The sequence below is a fragment of the Manis pentadactyla genome, chromosome 5 (genome assembly GCF_030020395.1).
Source record: "Manis pentadactyla isolate mManPen7 chromosome 5, mManPen7.hap1, whole genome shotgun sequence".
Lineage (NCBI taxonomy): Eukaryota > Metazoa > Chordata > Mammalia > Pholidota > Manidae > Manis > Manis pentadactyla.
In genome coordinates, this window is record NC_080023.1 from 791,367 (window position 1) to 805,511 (window position 14,145).

The following is a 14,145-nucleotide window of genomic DNA, read 5'->3' on the forward strand; positions in this document are numbered from 1 at the left end:
AGAGAATCCAGGCTGGGCAGACACACATGGCGTCCTGAGGCGGATCCTGTTCCTTAAGTGGAGAATTCCTGAGCCAGCCTGCCTTTGGCCTGATTTCCACTTGGCTTACCACACCCTCAGGGCCCTCCCAGAGGTGGGCGGGTTGGGGCCCCCATGGTAGAGGGCTCCCCTGGGGCACCTGCACCCCTTGGTGGGTGTGAGCCCTCACTCAGATGCCGGGGTGCAGGGTGCTCCGTGGGAGCCCCTCGGTCCTCAGCTATGTGGGGCAGGTGGCGTGGCCTGAAACTGTGACAGGCCCGGTGGAGGAATGTGGGAGGAGCTGTTGTGGCCGCCTTTTGTCTGGAGGGCTGGGGTGGGTGGACAGACAGGGTCTGCTGAGCCCTTGCTTCCCTTCCAAGGACAGTGGGTCCTTTGGACTAGAGGAGAGGTGGTTTTGGGACGCAGTGAGGCTGGGCATCTCAGCAGCAGGCATGGCAGCCAGCTGGCTCTGGACTTCATTCGCAGAGGTGGGGCTGGAGACCTGGGGGTGCCCTTCTCTGGACCTGCCTGGGACAGACAGCTGTTGGTTCATTTCAGCACACTTTTCTGTGCCCACTCTTGACTCAGTGCGTCACCTGGTATCATGGGGCACCCACTCTCCTCCTCTGAGGACTGTGGGCACAGGGCTGAGCAAGCAGAAAGGCCTGTGCCAGGGCCCCCAGGCAGTCCCTGGCCTTCTTCTTTCTCACCATCCAGCCCCATGTGGCTGCCTGGGCACCTTCCACAGATGCTGCACTTCCCAGGGGCCCGGAACATTCTCCTCTTTATTGTACTCCTCAGGCCCAGTATAGAGCCCTGCTGATGCAATACTAAACTTGTTTTGTTTTAAAAAAGTATATAAGAGCCTTTTCTTTTGGACTTTCTAATTTTAAAATATTTATTGAAGTATTTCATGTATGCAAAAAAAGGCACAAATTATAAGATCCACAAACAGAGGCAGCCCCCAGATCCAGACAGAGTATCAACAATTCCTGGCAGCCCCCACACCTTCTGGTCATCCCTAGGCCCTGCCCCCAGCCTGGCACGGCTACCCTGACTATTTTGCCTGGCTTCTTTGGTGTGATATATGTCTGTGTGATTCGTCCACCCTGCTGTGTGGAGTGGTGGGTCTGGTGTTCTCATTTCTGTGTAGAATTCCACTAGGTGAAATACAGCTCATTTATCTGTTCTACCCTGGACGGACATTCGGGTCATTTCGAACATGGGGCTAGCATGGACCGCGCTGCTCTCGGTGTTTCTGTGCATGGCTGAGGATGCACACGCCTCCCCGTCTCTGCCGGGTTTGATCAGAGTGGAATTGCTGGGGCAGCGCGCAGATGACAAGTGGATTCCTACAGGCAGGTTTGCAGAGTGGTTGTACCAGTCCCTGCTGGCCTCAGCAGTGTTTGAAAATTGTGGTTGCTCCACAGCTATTTTGTTTTGAAGGGTTATGTTTTTTTTTGGTATCATTAATCTACAATTACATGAAGGACATTATGTTTACTAGGCTCCCCCCTTCACCAAGTCCCCCCCACATCCCCGTTCACAGTCGCTGTCCATCAACATAGTAAGATGCTGTAGAATCACTACTTGTCTTCTCTGTGTTGCACAGCCCACCCTGTGACCCCCCAACACTATACATGCTAATTGTAATGCCCCCTTTCTTTTCTTGCCGCCCTTATCCCTCCCTTCTCACCCGTCCTCCCCAGTCCCTTTCCCTTTGGTAACTGTTAGTCCATTCTTGGGTTCTGTGCTTCTGCTGCTGTTTTGTTCCTTCAGTTTTCTTTTGTTCTTATACTCCACATATGAGTGAAATCATTTGGTACTTGTTTTTCTCCGCCTGGCTTATTTCACTGAGCATAATACCCTCAAGCTCCATCCATGTTGTTGCAAATGGTAGGATTTGTTTTTTCTTAGGGCTGCGTAATATTCCATTGTGTATATGTACCACATCTTCTTTATCCAATCATCTACTGATGGACATTTAGGTTGCTTCCATATCTTGGCTTTTGTAAATAGTGCAGCGATAAACATAGGGGTGCATCTGTCTTTTTCAAACTGGGATCCTGCATTCTTAGGGTAAATTCCTAGAAGTGGAATTCCTGGGTCAAGTGGTATTTCTATTTTGAGCATTTTGAGGAACCTCCATACTGCTTTCCACAATGGTTGAACTAATTTACATTCCTACCAGCAGTGTAGGAGGGTTCCCCTTTCTCCACAACCTCGCCAACATTTGTTGTTGTTTGTCTTTTGGATGTTGGCCATCCTTACTGGTGTGAGATGATATCTCATTGTGGTTTTAATTTGCATTTCTCTGATGACAAGCGATGTGGAGAATCTTTTCATGTGTCTGTTGGCCATCTGAATTTCTTCTTTAGAGAACTGTCTATTCAGCTCCTCTGCCCATTTTTTAATTGGATTATTTGTTTTTTGTTTGTTGAGGTGCGTGAGCTCTTTATGTATTTTGGATGTCAACCCTTTATCGGATCTGTCATTTATGAATATATTCTCCCATACTATAGGATACCTTTTTGTTCTATTGATGGTGTCCTTTGCTGTACAGAAGCTTTTCAGCTTAATATAGTCCCACCTGTTCATTTTTGCATTTGTCTCCCTTGCCCGGGGAGATATGTTCAAGAAGAGGTCACTCATGTTTATGTCTAAGAGATTTTTGCCTATGTTTTTATCTAAGAGTTTTATGGTTTCATGACTTACATTCAAGTCTTTGATCCATTTCGAATTTACTTTTGTGTATGGGATTAGACAGTGATCCAGTTTCATTCTCCTGCATGTAGCTGTCCAGTTTTGCCAGCACCATCTGTTGAAGAGACTGTCATTTCTCCAATGTATGTCCATGGCCCCTTTATCAAATATTAGTTGACCACATATGTTTGGGTTAATGTCTGGATTCTCTATTCTGTTCCACTGGTCTGTGGCTCTGTTCTTGTGCCAGTACCAAATTGTCTTGATTACTATGGCTTTATAGTAGAGCTTGAAGTTGGGGAGTGAGATCCCCCCACTTTATTCTTCCTTCTCAGGATTGCTTTGGCTATTTGGGGTCTTTGGTGTTTCCATATGAATTTTTGAACGGTTTGTTCCAGTTCATCAAAGAAAGCTGTTGGTTATTTGATAGGGATTGCATCAAATCTGTATATTGCTTTGGGCAGGATGGCCATTTTGACGATATTAATTCTTCCTAGCCAGGAGCATGGGATGAGTTTCCATTTGTTAGCGTCCTCTTTAATTTCTCTTAAGAGTGTCTTATAGTTTTTAGGGTATAGGTCTTTCACTTCCTTGGTTAGGTTTATTCCTAGGTATTTCATTCTTTTTGATGCTATTGTGAATGGAATTGTCTTCCTGATTTCTCTTTCTATTAGTTTATTGTTAGTGTATAGGAAATGAAGGGTTATGTTTTATTTTGACACAATTCCAAGCTTAGAGACCAGTTGCAAAATCAGTGCAGGGAGCTTCTGTACACCCATGCCCAGGTGCATTTGCCTGTTTGCTCTGGGGCTTTCCCCTCTCCCTGCCTCTCAGTTCCTCTCGTCTGTCTGTCTGTCTATCTGCACACATATATGCTTAAAGATATTTTGTTCCTGATTTGTTGAGAATAGGTTGAAGACTCCATTTCTGAAGGACAAGGACTTTCTCCCAGCTAGTCACAGAGCATTTATGAACAGAGAAAACTGTAATATCAATACAGTACTATTATCTGACCACACAGCCCATATTCAAACTTCAGCAGTGGCTATGGGGCTGCCCTGTGTCTGTATTTCACTCCCCAGGCTATGTTCTGATCTGGGTCTCATACTGCACATTCTCGCCACTACTCAATCCCCTTCTTGACCCGTCTTTCCTACTGGCAGAGGACAGGCCATTTATTCTGTAGAATTCTGTCACACTGGGGTTTCCTCATGATCAGATGCAGTTTATTTCATTTAATAGGTTGTAATCCACTACCATCAATTGTTTTGATGCCTAAATTGCTCCAGATTTGATCAACAGGGAGCCCCTTTTTGCTAGCCTGTGTCTCTTTGACATGTGACCATCATTCTTGGGGCACAGCTGTGCTTTCTGGAATGAGAACTGGTCCAGACTCGTCTGGCGCTCTCCTTACACCAGCCCCGGAATCAGCCTGCTCTCTCAGGAAAATGGTATTTAGAAACCGAGACCTGGGCCCCGGGTGTGCCCCCTGCTGCTGTGGCCGTTACTTCCTGGCCATCTGGGTGAACAGAGCAGTGAAAACACTGGCTCTTATTGATGGAGTAAAGGAGGAAGGACATGTACATATGGAAGTACAGGAAGGGACGTTCACAGATACAGAAACAAACATAAGTACATGTAGACACATTCATACATGTAACACTCATGTATCCTTCCAATACTTCCTTATATGACCACGACTTCCTGCTGATAGTCCCTCGCCTCAGACCACATGCAAGGTTCTTTCTCTCTAGATCAAGTCCCCTGACCAACAGTGAGGAGCTTGGCTCCCATTATCCTTAATATTTGCTCATTTGCTGAACTCTAAAATAGAAAAAAATGCAGTTTAGAAATGCTGACTTCCGCCACTGTGAAAAGCAAAACCTACTTACTAGACTTCTGTATTTGTACTCATTTCTCTTTAGTCTATTGAGATAAAATTCACATACAGCAAAACATGCTCATCTTAGCTATGCAACGTGGTGAATTTGGGCAGGTCAGGCCCCATCACATTGCAGAACGTTCCCTGTGCCTTCCGGCTGCTCCTCAACCCGAGCAGGCACTCTTCTGATTTTCTGCACCACTGACTCGGCTCGCCTGTGTTTGAGCCCACGCTCACGTTGTCCCCCGTGTCTGCTGCTTTCTCGCAGCTGTCTGAGGGCCACCCACAGTGTCTCTGTAGCTGCAGGGCCCCCGGTGCTCAGCAGTGCCCCATCGCGTGGCTGTGGCGCAGCCTATTCCCCCACTGTGGGCAGCGTCGCTTTGGGGGCTATTGAAATATCGCTGTTTTGTACATTCTAGGTGGCATGTGGGGGACAGAATGTTGTGTCCTGCGGGTGGGCACCCAGGGGAGAGACTTGGGGGTCTTGAGGTTTGTGTATGCTGAGCAGATGCCTCCAGGGACTCTCCTAAAGTGGTGGCACCAGGTGCTGTCACCCCAACAGCGCCGCCCCACACTCTGCTTTCAGCCCTACAGAGAACGCGGGCATCACGGGGTGGGCGCTCATTGCCACCCACCGTCCAGCAGAGGCTAGTGCTTGCGGGAGGTTTAATAAACTGCATTTGTTTAAAAAAGTTATCTGGGAGCTGTTCACCGTTTCTTCCTAAGCAAAGCCCAGCCTGGCCTCAATGGCTGGAGGGTGCTGGGAGTTTGTGGGCGGAAGCTTATCTGGAGCCTGGGGTCAGGGAGGGGAAGCCGAGGAGGTGGGCCGAGCTTGCCAACAGCTTGGGAGCCTGGCCGGGTTTGAGGCTGAGCAGAAAACACCGCCCATTTCTCAGCACCCTGCGGGCCCCGTCCTCTCTTGTCACTGTGGCCACCCTGCTGTGCGTCGGGGAAGGAGCCGGCCCTACGGGCACGGAGCTCACTCTTCCAGCACAGACTGGCAGAGGCGTCTGCCGCCAGTCCTAGCCCGGGAGGGCTTTCCGGCCTGGGTTCCGGAATGTCTGTCCCCAGAAGCACCAGCTTCCTGCCATCCCTTCCACTGAGGCCATCCTGACGCTCCCCCCCGCCCACTCCCAGGGGTGCCTCTCTTAGTCTCTGCCCTCCTTCTGGGTGACATTGCTGTCACATACCTGGGACCCACCTGCGCTGCCTGCCTCATTCGGCCTGGGGATGGGATTCATGGAATCACTCATTTTGCATGTATTTTTAAGGCCCCTGCTGCGAGCTGGGGGCTCAACAGGGAAGAAGACAGACAAGGAACGGATATTCCGGTTCAGGGGACAGACCAAGTGACCATCTAGGGTCAGGTGGAAGTGAGTCCTGTGGGGTCAAAGAAAGCAGACGAAGGGCTAGAATGGGGCCAGGAGGCTGGCACTCTCAAAGCTGGGTGGCCTGCGCAGCCCCTCTGAAGGTGGAGAGGGTGCAGCGCTGGGATGAAGTGGGTCCCTGGGCAAGGCCTGGGGTGGGCCGTGGGATTCCCAAGCAGTGCCAGTAGGAGGGGATGCCTGCTGCCTCTGCAGCGAAGAGGCCAGGGGATAGGAGCACCTACACAGCATGAGCCGGACAGCCCTCCGGGCCCCTCAGTGGAGTCATTGCTGCTTCCGAGAAGGTGGACACAGGGGGTGTCCAGGGACCATCTTTGTAAGGTCTAGGAGAGAGGGCGCCCAGGTGAGGGGCATGGATGCGGCAGCCCGAGACCGGGGTCAGGGCCTTCTCCAGGGGGCACACTGGCCTGCGGCACAGCTGCCAGGAAGCCGAGCCCGGGCCCCTGCCGCCAGGCCTGGGCCTCACAGCGCAGGGGCAGAGTGCATCTGGGGCCGTGCGTGGAGGCTTCCAGGGTGGGGTGAGGGCTGCCAAGGAGCCGAGTGGGAGGCAGTGACTCACACCCGGGCCAACAGGTGTGGTGTACGGGTCAGCCAGGCAGAGCTCAGGGCAGGAGCCGGGGCAGTGAGATTCCTGCGCAGGGCCAGGATGACGGGATGCCAGAGTGCCCTGTCAGAGCGCCTCCAAGCTCGAGGCTGGTGGGATGGGAGCTGGACCAGTGGTGGTCTGAGCCGAGACCAGCACTGTCCACTCGCGTCCCATGGACCGGGTCTGCTCACCCGGAGACGCCTGTGCCCCCAGACGGTGGGAGACGAGGTCTGCAAGGAGTCAGAGGCTCCCGGGCAGCCCGGCTGTTTCACAGATGGGCGCCACGTGTGACCGGGATGGAGGACCCTCCTCTCTCCCTCAGGGACCCCTCGGCATCTCCCACTGCGGCTGAACCTGACGCCCCCATGTGGGGCTGGCTGGCCTCAGAGGCAAGCCTGAGGTTTGGCTTCTATCTGACGGCCTCCTTGTCTCACAGTGACAATAAAGAGAAGGGACGGGGCCAAAGGCATCTCCTAGCCTCAGCAGGTGCCCCTGGGACTTGCTGATCAACAGTGGGTTGGGGGTGCATCCATGTCCTGCGGCCGCCGTAACAAGTCAGTGCACGTGGGGGGCGTCCCACACAGATTCAGTCTCACAGTCTGGGGGCCAGAGTCTGAGGTCAAGGTGTTAGTCGGGACGGGCCCCCTCTGGAGGCTCCAGAATGACCCTTCCTGCCTCTTCCAGCCGCTGGGGGCTCCAGGCAGCCCTGGGCTTGTGGCCACATTGCTCCAATCTTTGCCTTCATTGTCACATGTCCTCCTGTGTATGTTTGTGTCCAAATTTCCCTTTTTCTTATGAGAACACTAGTCATTGAATTTAGGGCCACCCTATTCCAGTGTGACCTCATCTTACCTTGTTACATCTGCAAAGACCCTATTCCTAAACTAAGGTCGTGTCACAGGTACCAGAGCTTAGGGCTTCAACATATTTTTTGGGGACACAAGTTCATGGATGGGCCCAAGGCACTGCTGATCTTGACCTTGACCTTGACCAAGGTTGTGCTCAGGAGCCTGCCTTGGCCCTGGGCAGCCTGGAGGTAGGCAGGTCCCCCTGTGTGGACAGCGTCTGGGTTAGGGCCCTGGGTGTTGGTGGGGTGCTTGCTGCACACAGTCACTGCACACGGTCTGTAAAGTTCTTAGCACAGAGCAAATGTGCTCGGAGCCGGAGCCGGCTCTGGGACACAGGGGCCTGGGGGAGCACTTTGAAGGGCAGACCCCAGTGCCTTAGCCCCATGACCCGAAAACCTTGCGAGGCGCTGAATCAGTCGGTCACAATGGCCCCCGACTCCAGGCGCTTGGAGGCAGTCGTAGACTCTGAAGGTGTGGAACCTGGGGGGTGGGCACAACGATCAGGAACAGGGCAGCCAGGAACCTGGGGTGTTCAGACGTGGGTCTCTGGGACTCTGCGGCCAAAGCCTTGGACACACACACCTCCAGAGCTCGGAGACCTCCAGTCAGGGGCCCCAGAGGGCAGCCACCGCCTACGTGTCTCCCATGTGCCCAGCACCTTCCTCCTGGGCCTGGGGCTCCTCCTGGCACAGCTGAGAGCTCAGACGAGGTGCTGTCCCCCAGGTACCTCCCGGGCGGGGAGCAGCTCCCAGCCCAGCTGCGTCTCCGGGAGGATCTTAGCAGAGCGCGTCCCACTCGGCCTCCTGCCCCTGGAGAGCGCCCGCGGGCAGGCCCCTGTCAGAGCGGGAGGGCCTCACCCACAGGTAAGTAGGTCGTCTCACTGCCATGGGCGGAGAGAGGAAGCCGGGACATGGCAGAGTGCTCCCTACTCTGTCAGGTGGGGACTAGGATTCCGAGGGCAGGTGGCCTCACCTTGTCGGCAGCTTGACTCGGAGGCCAACGTTTGGCAGGTAGTTACTGAGCAGCCACCACGTGCCTGGGGCTGTTCCAGGTTTGGGGTATCTGAGTGAATGAAACTGGCAGTCCCCACCCCTGTGCTCCTGGAACCCATGGGGGGATGCAGAACTTCAACAACAAACATAATAACTTAGCAGGTGTTGTATGATGGGAAAAGGTGCTGAGTGAGGGGCAGGGGCGTGGGCAGGGCAGTCTCGGTGATTCAACAGTGTATCTGAGTGAAAACTTGGAGAAGGTGTGGTGGGGGCCAGGTGGACTTTGTGGAAGGCGTACTCCATGCTGAGGGGCCAGCCTGTGCCAAGGGCCTGCGGCAGGTGGGTGCAGGAATAGCAGGCAGGCAGGGTGGAAGCCGGGGAGCCGGCCAGGAGGAGGGAGAGGCCGCCACAGTGATCCGTGAGGGGCGCTGGGGCCCAGTGCTGGGGTGTGGGGTGGGCAGGGACCCCCTGTCCATTTGGAGTCAACCAACTGGACATGCTGCTGGTTGAAAGTGGAGCATGAGACAGAGGAATCAGGGACATGCCAGGTGTCCGTCCTGAGCCACTGGGGCCTGGCCTGGACGAGGGACCTGGGCAGGCAGACCTGTTGGGCTGTTGTTGTGACGTCCAGGTGAGAGGCAGGTGTCTGACCCCTGACTCAGGGCATGGTACAGAGGACAGGAAGGGGCACTGAGGGCGAGGCCACTACCGTGTGTGGTGAGGCAGGGGCGGAGGGGCAGCCCCGGCTCACAGGATGGGAGGGGCAGGCTGGAGAAGGTGAGAGGTGACCCCAGGATGGGTTCAGTGGAGTGCGGGGACAGGCCAGGGGTCGCTAGGGAGTATGAGGTCCCACCTCTGGGTGGCCCTCGGGGGCTCGGGGTGAGAACAGTCAGGGAGATGGTGGGAGACGAATCAGCTCCATCCAGGGGGGCGTGTGTAAGGGGGTGTGGTAGCGATGGCTGCCCGGAGGACTGGGGTTTCTGGCCGTCAGGGGATGCTGGTGACCTTGGTGAGGGCAGCCTCTGGGCACTGGAGCAGGTGAGGGTAGAGCAGCAGACCGCCTGGGCTGAGCGGAGCAGGGAGGAGCTCTGGGCTCTGGAAAGGGAACAGAGGTGGCTGGAGGTGGGGGACGGAGGAGGGAAGGGAGGGGATGTCCTCTGTGCTACGCCCTGGGTCAGATACCTGCCTCTCACCTGGATGTCACAACAACAGCCCAACAGGTCTGCCTGCCCAGGTCCCCTCGTCCAGGCCAGGCCCCAGTGGCTCAGGATGGACACCTGGCGTGTCCCTGCCTCCTCTGTCTCATGCTCCACATTCAACCCAGCGATTCCACAGACGTCTAACACTCCCCGTGAGCTGGTGGGAGGCAGAGCACCCAGCCTGGCCCCTCCCACCCACCCTGGGGACTGCGGGGTGAGCTTAAGCTCCTGTCCAGCTGCCCAGCCTGCCCCATGGTGGGACTCCATTTCTCTCATCTGCGCTTGCCTGCAGCCTCAGGAACCGTGGGTACCTGGCTGTTGTGCCCATCAGAGCCGCTGTGTTTGTGTCCTGGGGCCCCCTAACCAACCGCCAGGCTGGTGGCCTGACAACAGGCGTTCATTCTCTCCCAGTTCTGGAGACCAGAAGTCCAAGGCTAGGGGTCTGCAGAGCAGGTTCCTTCTGGGCTGTGAGGAGCAGCTGCGCCAGCCTCTCCCTGGCTCCCCAGACTTGGCTGGCCTCCTCGTCGTCCTCGGCTTGTGGCTGTGCACCTGATCTCTGCCCCTGTTGTCACACAGCCTTCACCCTGTGTGCACGTCTGTGTGTAAGTTTCTTCCTTTTTAGAAGGACACCAGACATCCTGGATTAGGGCCCACCCAGCTCTGGTGTGACCTCGTCTGAAATAATTACATCTGCAGCAACTCTATCTCCCAGGAAGGTCAAGGTCCTGGAGGCCTAGGACATCAACTGTTTGGGGACACAGTGTAGCCCGTTGTAGCCACCATCATGGAGGCTTTGTGGATACTGAGGTGCAGGCTGGTGCGGGAGGGTTATTCCAGTGCACCGAGAATCCTTGGGACACTGCTTGGGTCACGTCAGCCTTCCCTGAACCCTGAGGAGACACCACATCCCACCTGTGCCCTTCAGCTGGGCACTGAGCATCATGCTGAGATGGCATCTGCCCCCCTGCCCCGGGGGTCTCCAGGCACACGGGAGGTGCCCATGAGCAGGGGCCACACCTCCTTTGCAGTGCTGAGCTCGGCACACAATAGCTGTGCCCGAGCATTAGTGCCGATTGTACGAGGCACCGTTACAGGGACCACGGGGCCATCACGTGCTGTGCTGAGGGGCAGACATGGAGATCAGGGTCTGTGTCCTTCCTGGAGAAGCCACCAAGCCACATGGAATGCCAGAGTGAGAGAGATGGGGAAACCGAGGCACAGCGGCGCCTGTGGCAGCCAGAGGCAGGGCTGAGGGGTCCCTGACCTTCCGCAGGGCGCTCCCTGCCGAGCAGAGGTGCTGAGTGCCGGCTCTCCAGCGTGGCGGAGCTGGCCGAGCCGTTTTGCGGTTACTGACAGGTGCTTTCCTCAGCTGTGAGCCCTCCGCCTAGCGAGGGGCACACGGGCTTCCTCTGCGGGGACTGTTACGTGCTGTCCTCCGGGCGCCCTGCGAGGACGCAGGAGGAGGTGGAGGACGCAGGAGGCCGGACCCCCACCGCCTGGGCAGAGCCCCGGCCTGGTGTCCTGGGCTGGGCGGGCTGATGCCCGCTCCACTCCTTGCCTCATCTAGAAGGGGGGTCCTGCTTGTGCCTGCTGACAACTTGGGTAGGTCCCTGGCACAAGGTGAGCCCATTTTGTAGGTGGGGACACTGAAGCTCAGGGAGGCTCAGTGTTCAGACCTGGCGTGGCTGTCCTTGGGGTCTGCGCCCTTACCTTCACCCTTGTCCTCCCGGACGCGCAGCTGCCCTTCCATCCTGATGAGCTGGAGTCTCAGACGTCCTCCCCCACGTAGTGACCGATGTATTTTCTCCCCATGAAGCGCAGTGCGATCTTTCATGTGCTAAAAAGCGTCAGAGGGGATAGTGGTTCTTCACTGGCCTGGGAGGCGCAGGACGCAGGACAGGGAGGGGCCCCAGCCCGACGCTCAAGTCTGCCCCTCAGGCTGCAATGAGAGTGTGTCTTGGTTCTAACAAGATCTTCGTGCTGCCCACACCTGTGGATGCAGAGGGAGCCGGCAGTCCTGGGTCCTCCCTCCCACTCTGTGCAGTTTCACCACCTCCTCAGGGGGCCACAGTGAACTGACAGTTTGCATTAGTTGCTGGCGGCCTTGTTCCAGAGGGCAGGAGCCCTCATGAGCCCACACTGCTCAGTCTGGGGGTCCCGGACCATGCTCAGAACCTGGAAGGGCACTGGGAGCCGCAGGAGGCAGAGTCACAAAATCCATCCTCTCCTCGTGTTACAGATGAGGAAACTGAGGGTCAGACAGGCCCAACACTTCCCTCAAGTGTGTAGAGCTGTCACCTGAAACCTGCCACTTCTCTTTGCTGATTGCATCTTGGAAAATGTTCCCCTTTCCACAGACTGACAGACACACAAATTTTCAAACAAGTCAGTCTGCATATTGGGAACGTGGGCTTCAAAATATGGCAGTCAGAGTGAGCCTCCAGGGCCTCCCAGCCTCCGCAGCAGGGGTGGGGGCAAGAATCGGGGCTCAGGGCGGACCCCACTCCTGCCACCTGCCAGGAGGGTGCTGCTGCCCATCAGAGATGAATCCTGATGGTAAAAAGTTGCAGTTATGGACAGACTCTGGGGAACAGTGTGACCGACCCCTGCCCGTGGGTGTATGTGGGACAGTTGGTAAGGGTTTGCTTATGTATTTTGGATTTTTGAAAGAAGTGACACAGTGCAGATGCAGCGGCGGCATTCACTGCACGCCCACCCCCACACGCTGATGCGGTCCATGCTCGCTCATGTTTTCATGGTTTCGCCACATCTGTCTGTGTCCATAAACAATGGATGTCATGTGTCATACGCACGGTTAATCTGCGTGAGTGGTTCCAGGCTGGGCGTCTCTGTTGGCGGCTTGCTCTCCCCTCTCAGTGTGGTGTTTATGAACTAGATCCCTGTTGAAAGGTGGGATTCCATTGTATGAGTAACCCAGTCTGTCTCCCTCGGGAGCGACGCTCTGTTGTGTTGGTTGCCTGTCTTGTTGCTGTCGTGGCCAGTCCCACAGCCAACGTCCTGTGCCAGGCACTTGGTACGTGGGCTTGAGTGGAAGCAGAACTGAGCACGAGCATCTCCTGGGGCTCCAGGTGTGCTCGGAGCCCTGGGCCAGCAGGTAGAGCCGGGAGACTGGACTTCCAGTTGCTCTATTCAAAGGAAGAGTTTTGCAGGCCTCCTCCCGCCTTCCCCCTTCCAGCCTGCCCCTCCCTCCCTGTCCCCCCAGCCCCGCCCTGGAGCGTAGAGTTCACACCACACTGACCAGTATGCAAGTCCTTGCTTTGCACCACTCGTGGGTGACCTGGGGCGAGTGACCACGTGCATCACTCCTGTCTCCTGCCTGTAGGATGGTCATGATTCCCGCTTGACAGGGCTGCTGTGACCCGGAGCTTGGCTCACATGTGTGACGCGCACGGCCCCGTGTACAGGGGGTCGGTGGTGCCGTTTGTCACCGATTCCCCGAGTCCTCCACCTGCTCACTAAGCCCGCCGTGGTCCTGCAGTGCCCAGGTCCGGCACTAGGCCCTCTGGAGCCCCGCAGCCCCCTCTGTGCCCCTTCCTCAGCTGCCCTGGAGGCCACGCTTCCCAGAGGTGGATTCTCCAGTGTCGTGTTCTCTCCCGTGGTCTCTGGCCTGGAAAACTGCTCCGGATTTCTAGGAATCTGACAGCCTCCTCCCGTGGAGCTTCACTAGCTAGATTTTTCCACCACACCCAGGGGCCCCTGGGGGAGTCACCTCCTGCCTGCCAGAGGGAAGTTCATGAGAAAGGCACCTGTGGCCAGGCGGGGAGGGGCAGGAACTAGAGAAACATCTGGAAATTCTTAATCCTTAAAATCGTTAAATACAGTCCACTCTCCTCCTTACCTCTCAAACAACCCAAGGGAATGCCGCCCACAGGGCGCATGGGGCAGCCGCATCTTCCTGCGGACATCAGGGTTTCCAGGGACCAAGGGTCCCACGACGGGTGTGGGTGGGGCCAGCCGGGCATGAGACCCGGGCCCTGCTGCCCACTCTGCAGGCGGCTGCGGCCTCAGGCACGTCTAGCCCTCCCTGGGCTTCAGTTTGCTCATCTGTGTCTGCGGGTGTTTCTGGGAGGGTCTTCTCTGACTCCCTGGCTCCCTAGTGTCACATTGGTGGGTTCCTCCCAACTCTGGCCCAGAGGAGGAATCAGAAAAACCAGAGGAAGCATCTCCGCCCCACTGGGCAGGGTTGCTGCTGCGCCCCTGCATCCCAGCCCTTTCCTGGGCTCCTCCAGGTCCCAGCAGTGGCCGGCTTCACGCACGAATCTTTGGGGGAGAGCCTCCCTCTCCAGGCTTGCTCAGGAGCAGCCTGGCACCCCAGACCCCTGCTGCCTGGAGGCCCCGTGCCCTGCCCCGCAGCGTTCCTGCGGCTGTAAGAGCTTTGCTTCATCATCCGGGCCCTGGCTGCTTCTCCCTCACACACGTGCCCCAGGAGCCAGGGCCCTCCTGACTGTCCCCACCTGGAGGAGGCCCAGCACTGGGGAGGCGCTCCTCGGCCACAGATGAGCGAGAGAGGG

The 14,145-nt window shown here is 56.3% G+C and overlaps 1 protein-coding gene across 1 annotated transcript in view; it reads left to right on the forward strand.

The window, feature by feature from the left end:
• SORCS2 (sortilin related VPS10 domain containing receptor 2) overlaps positions 1 to 14,145 on the forward strand; it is a 446,479-nt gene that overhangs the window by 209,356 nt on the left and 222,978 nt on the right. The window lies entirely within an intron of this gene.